At 41.2% G+C, this 12,709-nt stretch overlaps 1 long non-coding RNA gene across 2 annotated transcripts in view; it reads left to right on the forward strand.

The window, feature by feature from the left end:
• The window catches only part of LOC132826889 (uncharacterized), a 91,538-nt gene extending 81,335 nt beyond the window's left edge, over positions 1 to 10,203 (forward strand). For both annotated transcript variants that reach the window (XR_009645933.1, XR_009645932.1), the window contains one exon: positions 8,864 to 10,203. This is a non-coding gene — a long non-coding RNA (uncharacterized LOC132826889). The remainder of the gene's footprint in view (positions 1 to 8,863) is intronic.
• Positions 10,204 to 12,709: the final 2,506 nt, after the last annotated feature.

Here is a 12,709-nt window from a genome sequence, read left to right on the forward strand (position 1 = left end):
TCTGAGGATAATTCAGTTGTTGAGGATCTCAGACACGTTCCATAGATGTCAGGAAAGTGACTACATTTCACTGATTTGGCTAGAACCTTACTAATTCAGTACAGCAAAAGATGCCTACCTTGGATTGGAAGCTCCACTATGGCTGGAGGGCATCCTCCTGTAAGTTGTGTTGTGAGGTTGCAGACTGAACAATTGCTTTTGGCTCACCTGGTGCAACCAAGAGCTTAAATTCTCCAGGCAGACAATTGTGGTCATGTAGTCCAGCTTAACCACTAAACTTTGGAATGTTGAAGACCTCTGGCAAACGGTTAACAGATGGCTTAGGTAGAAGGCTTTAACCAACAGACACAAATTGGGGCAGTAAATACATGCCAAAATTCCTTTTTAATTCTTTGATCAGGAATGCACTTTGCTCCAGCATATAAAACAGTGATAAAGAGCAGACACTCTGTCGTCTTCCAGTGAAATACTACATAAACCTGTATCACTGGAATTTTCATTGCTGCACCTAAATGCTTAAAACAGACATCAGTTACGGTTCCATTCTGAATTTTTAACAGATGCAAGGGAAGGATGAAAGGATGGGTGGGAGAAAGTTCAATCATACCAGAGGTGTTACGTTATGTTATATGAGAGACATATGATCTTCCAGTCTCCAGATGGTTAGAGGCCAGATGTACATTGACAGATGCTTTACAGAGGTTTCAATACACTGTCTATATCGTAATTATCTGGAAAGTTTAAACGGCTGATGGGGATTTACCCTGTATCTAAAGCCTTCTGGAAAAAAATCCTCAAATCTGTCAGAAGGTGCTGACTCACTTGTCCTTTAGCTAGTCAGGAAAGGTCAGAGGGATTAAACCCTGCTCTTATGACTAATGATATAACTGTTATGTTATGTTATGCTCTTATAACTTATGACCAATGATATAACTGAGTCCCCAATCACTTGCATTGATTGTACTCCCTCAATACTCAAAACCTGTCACACCTCCCCCCCACCCTCACTGATACAAGCCCATCTCTCCCCCCAGACACTGACCGTTTCTGGATGTTTAACCCACTGCTTTCTACCCTTCCCCCTGCACCTGATTGCCCCCACCAATGCTCAATCCCTACACTCTCTCACAGGGAAGGAGTCAGGCATTAAGGATGTTGAAATAAGAAGGACAGAGGATCCAAATTGACATGTACGCTGTGTTCTTCCTACTTGCAGATAATGCAGTAGACCCTCAGTGCAGACTTCCATCCATTGAGCCCCACCTATTGCCAGAAGTTGTAACGATACATTGAGACCCTACACAGAGTGACTAACAAGTATATGTACAGTGCTATCACCAACATTTCTATATAAGTTGAAAGCCATGCACAAGTCATTGTCACCAGTTCCAGCAAACAGACCCCAATAGCTGTTCTTCTTTTTCTCAATCACGCTGCGATTTACTGTATTCCTTTGTTTCGCAGCTGGGATGGAGAGAACCTACCTGACAGTGGAGGCCAATAGCCCTAGAGCTTTGATGGGTCCATCCAGGGGATGCTTGTGCCTGGACAGGCCTGAATGGCCAAGGGTCTTCTTGCCAGAGGTAAACATACCCTCCTCATCCTGAAGTGTCAGCGGGAGGCAAGTAGGGCAAAGATGGAGAGCCTGGCCACCTCTGCAGCATCCTGAGAGGAAATTGCTGAGGGATTTTTTTGTGTTTTCCCCTCTGAATGGATATCTTCCTGGCACTGTTCAGTCCCCTTTTCAGGAAGGGGCACACGGATTGGGGTCAAGGTTCCCTTCTTGGTTCTTCCTTGATAAGCTGCAGAGCTGTTACAGTGAGGTCCTCACCAGCTTATGGTCCCACACTCCAACATTCTCATTGAAGTGTCTGTTCCTCTCTTGGTAAAGAGGACAGGAGACAGCCTTGTTGATGCTTATCTGAGGACCTAGCACTGTTATCATCAGAGGTCCAGCAGGAGCTTGGTCTTTCTTTGCAATTGTCAGGAAGAGAAGGCAAGGCACAAGAGGGAGAGAAGACATCCTTGCCAGTGGTGGTAAATAGTGTGCAATGAATGAGACTGACAATACAATTAATAGGAGATTAGTAGTTGCTTCCAGAGTGATACTTACAAATTTGGCCGGGGAAAGACGTGTCTGCATCCCATAGGAATGGTCCTGGAATTCTCCTGTAAGATCTAGGATTCTCCTATTGTTGGGAATGAGGAGCTAAATATTACGAGCCACAACCTGTCCAGCCATTGAGCCCCACCTATTGCCAGAAGTTGTAACGATACATTGAGACCCTGCACAGAGTGACTAACAAGTATATGTACAGTGCTATCACCAACATTTCTATATAAGTTGAAAGCCATGCACAAGTCATTGTCACCAGTTCCAGCAAACAGACCCCAATAGGTGTTCTTCTTTTTCTCAATCACACTGCGATTTACTGTATTCCTTTGTTTCGCAGCTGGGATGGAGAGAACCTACCTGTTATGGACTGTCTTCTCCTGTAATGGCAGAAAGAGGGTGACTGATTGAGCTTACAATGGATGCCACGAATAGTAGCGCTGGGAAAGGTGGCAAGGTTCTCTGAGTGACTCAGAAGGTGATGCAAAGGGCTTGCAGGATTAGTGAAGTGGGAAGTTGTGAGAGAATGGTGTTGCATGCAGTGGTGCAAGTGACAGAGCGTGAGTTTTGGTTTGGAGGTCGTTGCAATGGCAGAAACAGAGTGAGTGTGAGGTAACAGGGAGCAGAGTTACCAGCACTCACTCTGGCACAGTGGAGAGGATTATTGGCCTTTCTTCTGCACTATTGGCTGTTCCTGACCACTGGAGATGGCACTGTCATAGGTGGCAACCTCAGACTAGGCTGGCAGGGCCTGGTGGCACAGCCTCTTCTGCCATTCCTCTGGGAAGAGGTCATCCATGGCCCATGAGCAAATAAAAAAAAACTAGACTACAGATCACACTAGTCCATGTCCCTCTTAACAGGACAATAGGACAGTGCCAGCAGGGGCTGTTGCATCCCCAATCAGACCAACACTAATATGTATATTAACAGGACCAAACTGATTGAATTTGTTTGCTGTGCGACATATGATGCACCAGGCTACAACTGTAATATCTTACATGGCAGTCTGTGAAATACTGCAAACCTGGTGCTGGTTTCAGCCAAAAGTTAGCAACAGTAGGTCTAGTGCCCACGTGTGTGATCTGAGGGAAGAACCCACCCTGCATACTCATGTTTTACAGCATCACTGGCATAGTGCCCACCAGAAGAAATAACTTGTTATGTGTGCAGTATAACACATAATGAGACAAGATGTGCTCAGGTTGGAAAATGCCCCCAGTGGACTTACAATATTCCTAATGAAGTGCCTATTTTACAGACTCAGCAATATAAATAGCAATTCACCACATGGCTTAAAGCCCTTGAGGGATCACCATTTTAAAAAATATGAATTTCCAGCAGATTGTCTGAAAGCAGTTACTAAGCAATAGCATAGATCTCAATACAAAAGTCACGTTCAGAAAATCACCAGCATTTGTGTGATGGCCCCTATGTTCAGTTGCTCTCCATGTGTTTGTAAATCCATCACCATTATTAGCCTCACTGGCCCAGGTTTTGTGGTTGGAACAACAGCATGAGTGTGTCATTCCTGCATGATTTATTGTTGCTGCTGTAGCTGCTGTTGTTCTATTTCTATTGATCTCTGGTTGCTGAGGACCTCTAGCTCTGCAAAGTGATAGGTTCACCTATTCCTGCACAGCAGCCTGCAGTTGAGGAACACCTTCTCCAGTTTGGTGGATTGCCAGCCATTGTGATGGTATAGCTGGTCATTCAGTTCCACTGAAGACAATTGAGGTGACAACTTCTTCATTTAGGTCCCAAGTTGACACTTGGCCTGGCTTTTGTTGAGATGGTTAAATATTTGTATCCTGATTGAATCTCAGCAGTGAATTCTGTCAACATTTTATCAGTCTTGACAAAATGGAATTTGGGTTTCTATCAGGGACAGGAATGGTTATTGCAGATTCCAGGATTTCGATATTTTAGTAAGAACAGAGAAATGGTAAGTGAGGGGGTGGTGTGGCACTGTTAGTTAAGAACAGTATTACGGAGGGAGAAAGGACATTTGAGGATTCATTTACTGAGGTAATATGGGATGACATTAGAAACAGAAAAGGAGAGGTCACCCTGTTGGGAGTTTTGTATAGGCCTCCAAATAGTTCCAGAGATATAGAGGCTAGGATATAAAAAATGATCCTCGATAGGAGCTAGAGTGACAGGGTAGTCATTATGGGGTCTTTAACTTTCCAAATATTGACTGGGAATACTATGATTCAAGTAGTTTAGATGGGTCAGTTCTTATCCAATGTGTGCAGGAGGCCAACCAACCACATTGGATTTGATACTGGGGAATGAAACTGGTTGGTTGTTAGATTTAGAGGTAGGTGAGCACTTTGGAGATAATGACTACAGTTTGGTTATTTTTACTTTAGTGATGGAAAGAGATAGGTATATACCGCAGGGGAAGAGTTATAGCTGGGGGGACAATTATAATGCATTAAGGTAAGATTTAGGATGCACAGGATTTGAAAGGAACTGCAGGGGATGGACACAATTGAAATGTGGAGCTTATTCAAGGACCAGCTACTGCGGGTCCTTGATATGTATGTACCAGTCATGCAGGAAGAAAATTGTCGAGTGCAGGAGTCGTGGTTTACTAAGGGAGTTGAATCTTACTTCAAGAGAAAGAAGAAGGTTTATGTTAGGATGAGATGTGATGGCTCAGTTAAGGCGCTTAAGAGTCACAAGTTAGCCAGGAAAGACCAAATAAGGGGACATGAAAAGTCATTGGTGGATAGGTTCAAGGAAAACTCTCAGGTTTTCTATAGCTATATCAGGAATAAAAGAATGACGAGAGTAAGATTAGGGCCAATCAAGCATAGTAGTGGGAAATTGTGCGTGAAGTGAGAGGAGATAGGCTAAATGAATACTTTTCATCAATATTCACACAGGAAAAAGACAATGTTGTTGAGGAGAATACTGAGATACAGGCTACTAGACTAGATGGGATTGACATTCACAAGGTGGAGGTGTCAGCAATTCTGGACAGTGTAAAAATAGATAAGTCCCCTTGGCCAGATGGGATTTATCCTAGGAATCTCTGTGAAGCCAGGGAGGAGATTGCTGCGCCTTTGGCTTTGATCTTTGTATCATCATTGTCTACAGGAATTGTGCCAGAAGACTGGAGGATAGCAAATGTTGTGCCCTTGTTCAAGAAGGGGATTAGAGATAACCCTGTTAATTATAGTCCAGTGAGCCTTACTTTGGTTGTGGGTAAAGTGTTGGGAAAAGGTTATAAGAAATAGGATTTATAATAATCAAGAAAGGAATAATTTAATCAGGGATAGTCAACACAGTTTTGTGAAGGGTAGGTCATGCCTCACAAACCTTATTGAGTTCTTTCAGAAGTTGACCAAACAGATGGATGAGGATAGAGCGGTTGATGTCGTGTATATGCATTTCAGTAAGGTATTTGATAAGGTTCCCCACAGTAGGCTATTGCCAAAAATACGGAGGCATAGGATTGAGGATGATTTAGTGGTTTGGATCAGAAATTGGCTAGCTAAAAGAAGACAGAGGGTGGTAGTTGATGGGAAATATTCATCCTGGAGTTCAATTACTAGTGGGGTCCGGCAAGGATCTGTTTTGGGTCCACTGTTATTGGTCATTTATGTAAGTGACCAGGATGAGGGCATAGAAGGATGGGTTAGCAAATTTGCGGAAGTCACTAAGCTCGGTAGAGTTGTGGATAGTGACAAAGGATGTTGTAGATTACAGAGGGACATCGATAAGCTGCAGAACTGGGCTGAGAGGCGGCAAATGGAGTTTAATGCAGAAAAATGTGAGGTGATTCACTTTGGAAGGAGTAACAGGAATGCAGAGTAGTGGGTTAATGTTAAGATTCTTGGTAGTGTAGTTGAGCAGAGAGAACTCAGTGTCCAGGTACATAGATCCTTGAAAATTGCCACTCAGGTTGATAGGATGGTTAAGAAGACATATGGTGTGTTAGTTTTTATTGGTAGAGGATTGAGATTCAGAACCATCAGATCTTGCTGCAACTGTACAAAACTCTGGTGCGGTTGCACTTGGAGTATTGAGTAGAGTTCTGGTCACAGCATTATAGGGAGGATGTGGAGGCTTTGGAAAGGTTTCAGAGGAGATTTACTAGGATGTTGCCTGGTATGGAAGGAAGGTCTTACAAGGAAAGGCTGAGGGACTTGAGGCTGTTTTCATTAGAGAGAAGAATATTAAGAGGTGACATAATTGAGACATATCAGATAATCAGAGAGTTAGATAGGTTGGACAGTGAGAGCCTTTTTCCTCGGATGGTGATGGCTAACACGAGGAGGCATAGCTTTAAGTTGAGAGGTGATAGATATAGGACAAATATCAGAGGTAGTTTCTTTATTCAGAGAGTAGTAGGAGCATAGAGTGCACTGCCTGCAATAGTAATAGACTCTGCAAGTTTAAGAGCATTTAAATGATCATTGGATAGATATATGGATGAACATGGAATAGTGTAGGTTAGATTGGCTTCAGATTGGTTAAACAGGTCAGTTCAACATCGAGGACTGAAGAGCCTGTACTGCGTTGTAATGTTCTGTGTTCTACGTTCTATTTCTATTTTTAATCATTCCATCTTGATTTTTTTACTCACACCTGGCTTCAGTGATTTGTTTGCTATTGGACGAGTAGTTTGGGTGCAGGATGACATTAGTCTTTTGCACCGGTCTACATCCCATTCAATCAGTGGATCTTTTTCTCCTCTTGAGGATTAACTTACATGCATCTATGTGGGATTTGTTCACTTTCCTTATGATTCCTTTAGTGATTTCCACACTGCCTCAACCTTTCCATTTGTCCGAGGTTGGTATGAAGGTGTGTGGTGTTGAATTCCTTAACCTTTCAGGAAATGACTGAACCCTTCACTTGCAAACAAGTTAATTGTTGTCCATGGCAATGAAGGAAGTGCCATACGAGCTGAAGTGTGTTCTTAGATATCTAGCAATCTCAGCAATGGTCATTGAAATTAATTGGTACATAGCCCTACAGTCAGAGTATCTACTGTAACCAGATAATCAGTTCCTGTGAGAGTGAAGAATTTTAGTCCAAGCTCACCCTGATCAGTTTGGGATGTCATTTGTCTAGTTTGCCTGCTTGCTACTCATTACAAGTACTGGACTGGTTGAAGTCATCCTTGATCTTATTCTTTATACTTGACCAGTAGATCACATTTCGTGCCTTCCTTAGATTTGATTAATTCCCTTGGTAATTTGCATGGATGAATGTTAATATCTCTTCTGTCAAATATTTTGAGATATTTACTCTATGTCCTTTGTACAATATGCCATCTCAGGCTGTCAGTTAATCTGTGTATGCTCAATAGCCACAATGTGGAAATAGACGTGTCCTTGATAGTCTCTGGCCATTCTTTTGTCAACACAAATCCAACAGTTGGAGATTTGCATTTTGTTGGATAGTTTGCTTGGTTTGAGCAAGCTGTCAGACTATTAAATTATTAACTATCTCCTGCTGAGTTGATGGCTCCCAGTGCATGATGGGCTGCTGCTTCACATTCAGTCTGGAAGATGTCACACTCTGTTGTGGTATCGCCCACTTCCTTCATCAGAGCGACTGCTTTTGGCAGCTTCTCTGCAATATGCATCTACTTTTCTCTTGTTTGCGTGTTCATATCCAGATGATATCTCTGTCACCAGAGGAATATTCATTCCAGATGCTTTGAGAAGATAGTAGCAGCTTGAAGGAACTGCTTTGAAGTGACTCATAGTTGGAATCGACTTCACTTTGCTTGTTCCAAAAAGATATTATTGAAAACGTTCACAAGCAAAGACATTGCCTCGGCACTCTTTCTAGAACTAGGCATAGACTCTTTCAGTTTGTGTTAGCAATATGGAGGCAAATACAACTGGTTATACTTCCTGCATTAAGGTTTCTCCAAGACCTGTCTCACTGGTGTCACACAGCAGACTGACTTAATCATTTAGATTGTACTACTTCAGCACTGGCATCATCATCTCTAGTTTTTGATTTTAATGAATGCTGGTTCTTGTTCCATACCCTAATACTACTGCATGTCCTTGGCTGTGAATCATCGAAATGGTTCACACTCTGATGACAAATTGGGTAAGAATTGCAACAAATGGTTGATGAATCCAACAAATTGTTGTATTGCTTTTATGTCTATTGGTTGTTGCATCACTGCTACAGCTCTCACCTTTTTACGTTGCAGGGGATGACCTTTTGCAGTCAGGGCATAGCTATGTCCTTAATATCAGCAATCTAATTGTAAACTTTTTGACATCAATTCCAGGCTCATCAGTGAGCTCTGTCGAGCAGTCACACTAGATTTTGAATCTGGTCAGCAATAGTGTCTCCGCGTTCATAAATGAATAGATCATCTATTTTAGTTTCCACTCCTGGAATATTGCTAAGTGTCTCTTATTGTGTATGTTGATATTCTTCCAAAGTAATGGAAATGCAGTCATTTGAATCACCTGAAGGACATCCACTGTGTAGTTAGAAAGCTTCTTCTTTCATCTAGCTTCATTTGCCAGCAACCATTCATCACATTTAGGATGGTGAAGCTTTTTATCTTTGCTAATTGAAGCAAAATTCCTCCAATTGTTCACAAAAAGGAGTGCGATCACTTCAGGGCTTTCATTTGATTCATTGGATCAATACTCTTAGCTTTTCAGACTGTTTCACTGCTACCATGTTGCTAATCTATTCTGTTGAAATTTTCACTTTCATGGTTATTCTTTTCCTGCTTTCTATTTTATCTTTCAGGCTGGCCTTGAGGGCATCTAGAACGTTCCTTGGAAGACGCTGAATTCCAGACAATATTCTCCGGGAAGGCATGTTAATAGCATGAATACATCCTGCTCTGAAACGTGTTCCACAGTCAACGGTTTTGTGCTGCGACTTTACAATTGTCTCTCAGCTTGTTGAGGATTACAAATCTAAATTTTCAAATTGCTCTGGATGAACTGAATAGTGCTGGCTGTTTATAATCTGGAATTCCAGATCCTCAATACTGTAAATGCAATGGGCTTGGCAGAACGACCGTGTCATTATATAGTCTCATTTTTAAAGGCTTCATTTTTGATCACTATTTTGAGCTACCTGGCATAGGTCTGTGAAGGTCATGCATGATATATTGTTATCTATCTAACATTTTATGTTGACCTGATGTTCACCTCTGCAGTCCTTATTCCAATAGTCACAAACAAGACATCATAAATCAATCTGACGGAATCAACCCCTGGTATGGTGCAGAGTTATTTGTCAGAATCTTCAACCACTGTCTCTCCAGTAGTCATTTAGAGTCACAGAGACATACATCATGGAAACAGTCTAACTCTAACTTGCCGACCAAGTTTCCCAAACTAAACTAGTCCCACTTGCCTGTGCTTGGCCCATATCTCTCCAAAACTTTCCTATTCATGTACTTATCCAAATGTCTTATAAATGTTGTAACTGTACCTGTATCTACCAATCCCTCTATCAGTTCATTCCACAAATGAACCACCCTCTAAGCGATAAAGTTGTCCCTCAGGTCCTTCTATATTTTTTTCCTCTCACCTTAAAAATATGCCCCCTAGTTTTGAACCTCTCCACCCTTGGGAAAAGACTTTTGCTATTCAGTTTATTTATGCCCCTGATGATTTTATAAACCTCTATAAGGTTACCCCTCAACTTTTTGTGCTCCAGTGAGAAAGGTCCCAGCCTACCCAGCCTGTCCTTATAACTCAAGCCCTCCATTCCCAGCAATGTTCTGGTGGATTTCTTCTGAACCCTCTCCAATTTAATATTATCCTTCTTACAGCAGGATGATCAGAACTGTACAGAGCACTCCTAAAGTGCCCTCACCAAAGTCCTGTACAATCTCAGCATGATGTCCCAACTGCTATACTCAGTGGTCTGAGCAATAAAGTCATATATGCTAAATGCCTTCTTAACCACACTGACTACCTGTGACACTACAAACAATGTACCTGAACTCCTAGATCTCTTTGTTTGACAACACTACCCAGAGTCTTACTATTAACTGTATAAGTCCTGCCCTTGTTAGTTTTATCAAAATGCAATACCTTGTATTTATCCAAATTAAACTCCATCTGCCACTCCTCAGCCCATTGACTCAATTGATCAAGATGCCTTTGTAACCTTAGATAACCTTCTTCACTGTTGATTATATCAACAATTTTGGTGTCATTCGCAAACTTACTAACTATGCCTTATAAATTCTCATTCAAATCATTAATGATAAACAACAGTTGATCCAACACTGGTTCCTGCTGAACACCACTGGTCACAGGCCTCCAGTCCAAAAATCAACCTCCCACCACTACCCTCTCTCTCCTACCATTAAACCAATTTTGAATTCAGTTGACAAATGCTTCTTGAATCCCATGTGATCTAATTTTACTGATCAGTCTACCATGCAGAAATTTGTCAAAGGCTTTATGAAAGTCTACGTAGACAATATCTACCACTCTGCACTCATCAATGGTTTTAATTACGTCGTCAAAGAACTCAATCATGATTTCACATGCACAAAGCCATGCTGAGTAACTCTAATCAGTCCCTGCCTCTCCAAATGCATGTATACAAAGATTCTCAGAATCCCCTCCAACAACATACCTACCACAGGTCTGTCACTTCCAGACTTCTCCTTAAAGCCTTTCTTAAATAAAGACTCAACATTAACCAACCTCCAGTCCACTGGCATCTCACTCCTGGCTATAGATGAATCAAATATCTATGCTAGGGGCTCCACAATTTCTTTCCTAACTTCTCACAATGTCCTGGGATATACTTGATCAGATTCTGGTGATTGAACCAGCTTTATGTTTTTGAAGACCTCCAGCATCTCCTCTTCTGTGATGTGGAGTGCTTTCAAGACATCAAGATTTATTTCCCTAAGTTCCCTCGCCTTCACATCTTTCTCCACGGTAAAAACTAATATAAAATACTAAGTTAGTATCATTCCCATCTCCTGTGGTTCCATACATAAACAATTGCGTTGATCTTTAAGGGGCCCTCTTCTCTCCCCAGCTGCTCTTTTGCTCTTAATGTACTTGGAGAATTTCTTTGAAATATCCTTAACTTTATCTGCCAAGGCTATCTTATGTCTGCTTTTTACTCTCCTGATTTTCCTCTTAAGAGATTCACTTGATCATACCTAACATATACCTCCTTCTTATTCCTTTTGGCCACGATATCTTTATGCATCCTTTGTTGCCTATTCTTACCAGCCTTACCCTTTGCTCTAACAGAATCATAATAATTTCTACTTGTTTTTTGTGCCACCTTTTAGCCATATGTCTGTATGCAAAACGTTTCAGCTTTTTCAGTGAGAGCATTGGCTTCCACACGCTGGAAATGACTGTTTCTTTTGTTCGATGTTTCTGCAAAATCTGCATTCAGTCCTTTGTCTGTAATTGTTCTGCTCTGTGTGCCTGCAGTATCTGTCCGAACAATGCAAGACCTGATCTGTTTGGTCATGTATATGGTCTACCTGCTGATTTACAACCTGCACGTTAATTACTCTCCTGACAATAAGTTTGTCTTCTCTCAGTAATGTTGTTTCTGTTTTGAATCGCTTATTCATAATACAACCCTGTTTCTAATTAGCTTATACTTTAATTGTGCAAACTTACAGGTTTTTGCGAGCTGATTTAATGATGTTACATAATGATCAATAGACTCTTGTCCCCTAGTCTTGAATACATACCATTCATACATTGCATTGACTTAAGACTCAAATCTTGCATTCAATGTTTTTTAATTCCTGCCATGTGTTTTGTATACTCTTCAGAGAGTTTTAGGGTGGAATATATTTTGAAACATTCTTTTCCCCACAGTGATACAAATGTAGAAAATTGTATGATTTGCTCAACAAATCTGTAGCTATTACATAATTCTACCATTGTTCAGAGAAGAATTCCCAGTTTTGCTACAAAACCCCATGACATTTGAACAGGAGCTGGTAGGGGAGAAACTGCAACCATTCTCTCTTAATCAGCCTTTTCATTGTGAGTTTTGTTTTTCTTTTTCTGCAGCTGAACTTTTAATTTTAGTTCTGGACATCCACCCGGATCTACCATCATGTTTCAAGTGCACAAAGCAGTGGTGTATTAAACATTGGACTTTAGTGAAGTGAAGCTTAAGATGTCTGCTGCATGGCTAGAGCAGACCAGGACAGGCAATTCAATACAAAAAAAAGGACTTTCTTTCTTGTGCCCATGATGTATTTAATCCTGCCCATTGCACGGGGAGCGGTTTTGTTGAGCACTATTCACTCAGCACCACCCTTCCCAAAGTAAGAACTGATTAGACATACACTGTATTCAGTATTGCTGATGGATTTCCAATGAAGATTCAAGTGATTCTAACATTCATAGGCTGGCTGTCCATTCTATTCTCATGGATTGTACCAACAAAAATAAAAGTACAGAATTATATTGTTAGGTCAACTAAAAAGAGAGGAATTGGAACTTTCACATCAAAACTATAAGATTGTATCTAAAATACATTCTTGTGCTCATATGGCATCAGCTCCAGTATATGTAGTATCAGTCTCCATTTAACATTAATCTGATGCTGTGTAGGTGTTTGTTGGTGATGTGG

This window comes from Hemiscyllium ocellatum, chromosome 23 (assembly GCF_020745735.1).
Source record: "Hemiscyllium ocellatum isolate sHemOce1 chromosome 23, sHemOce1.pat.X.cur, whole genome shotgun sequence".
In the NCBI taxonomy this organism is placed as follows: domain Eukaryota; kingdom Metazoa; phylum Chordata; class Chondrichthyes; order Orectolobiformes; family Hemiscylliidae; genus Hemiscyllium; species Hemiscyllium ocellatum.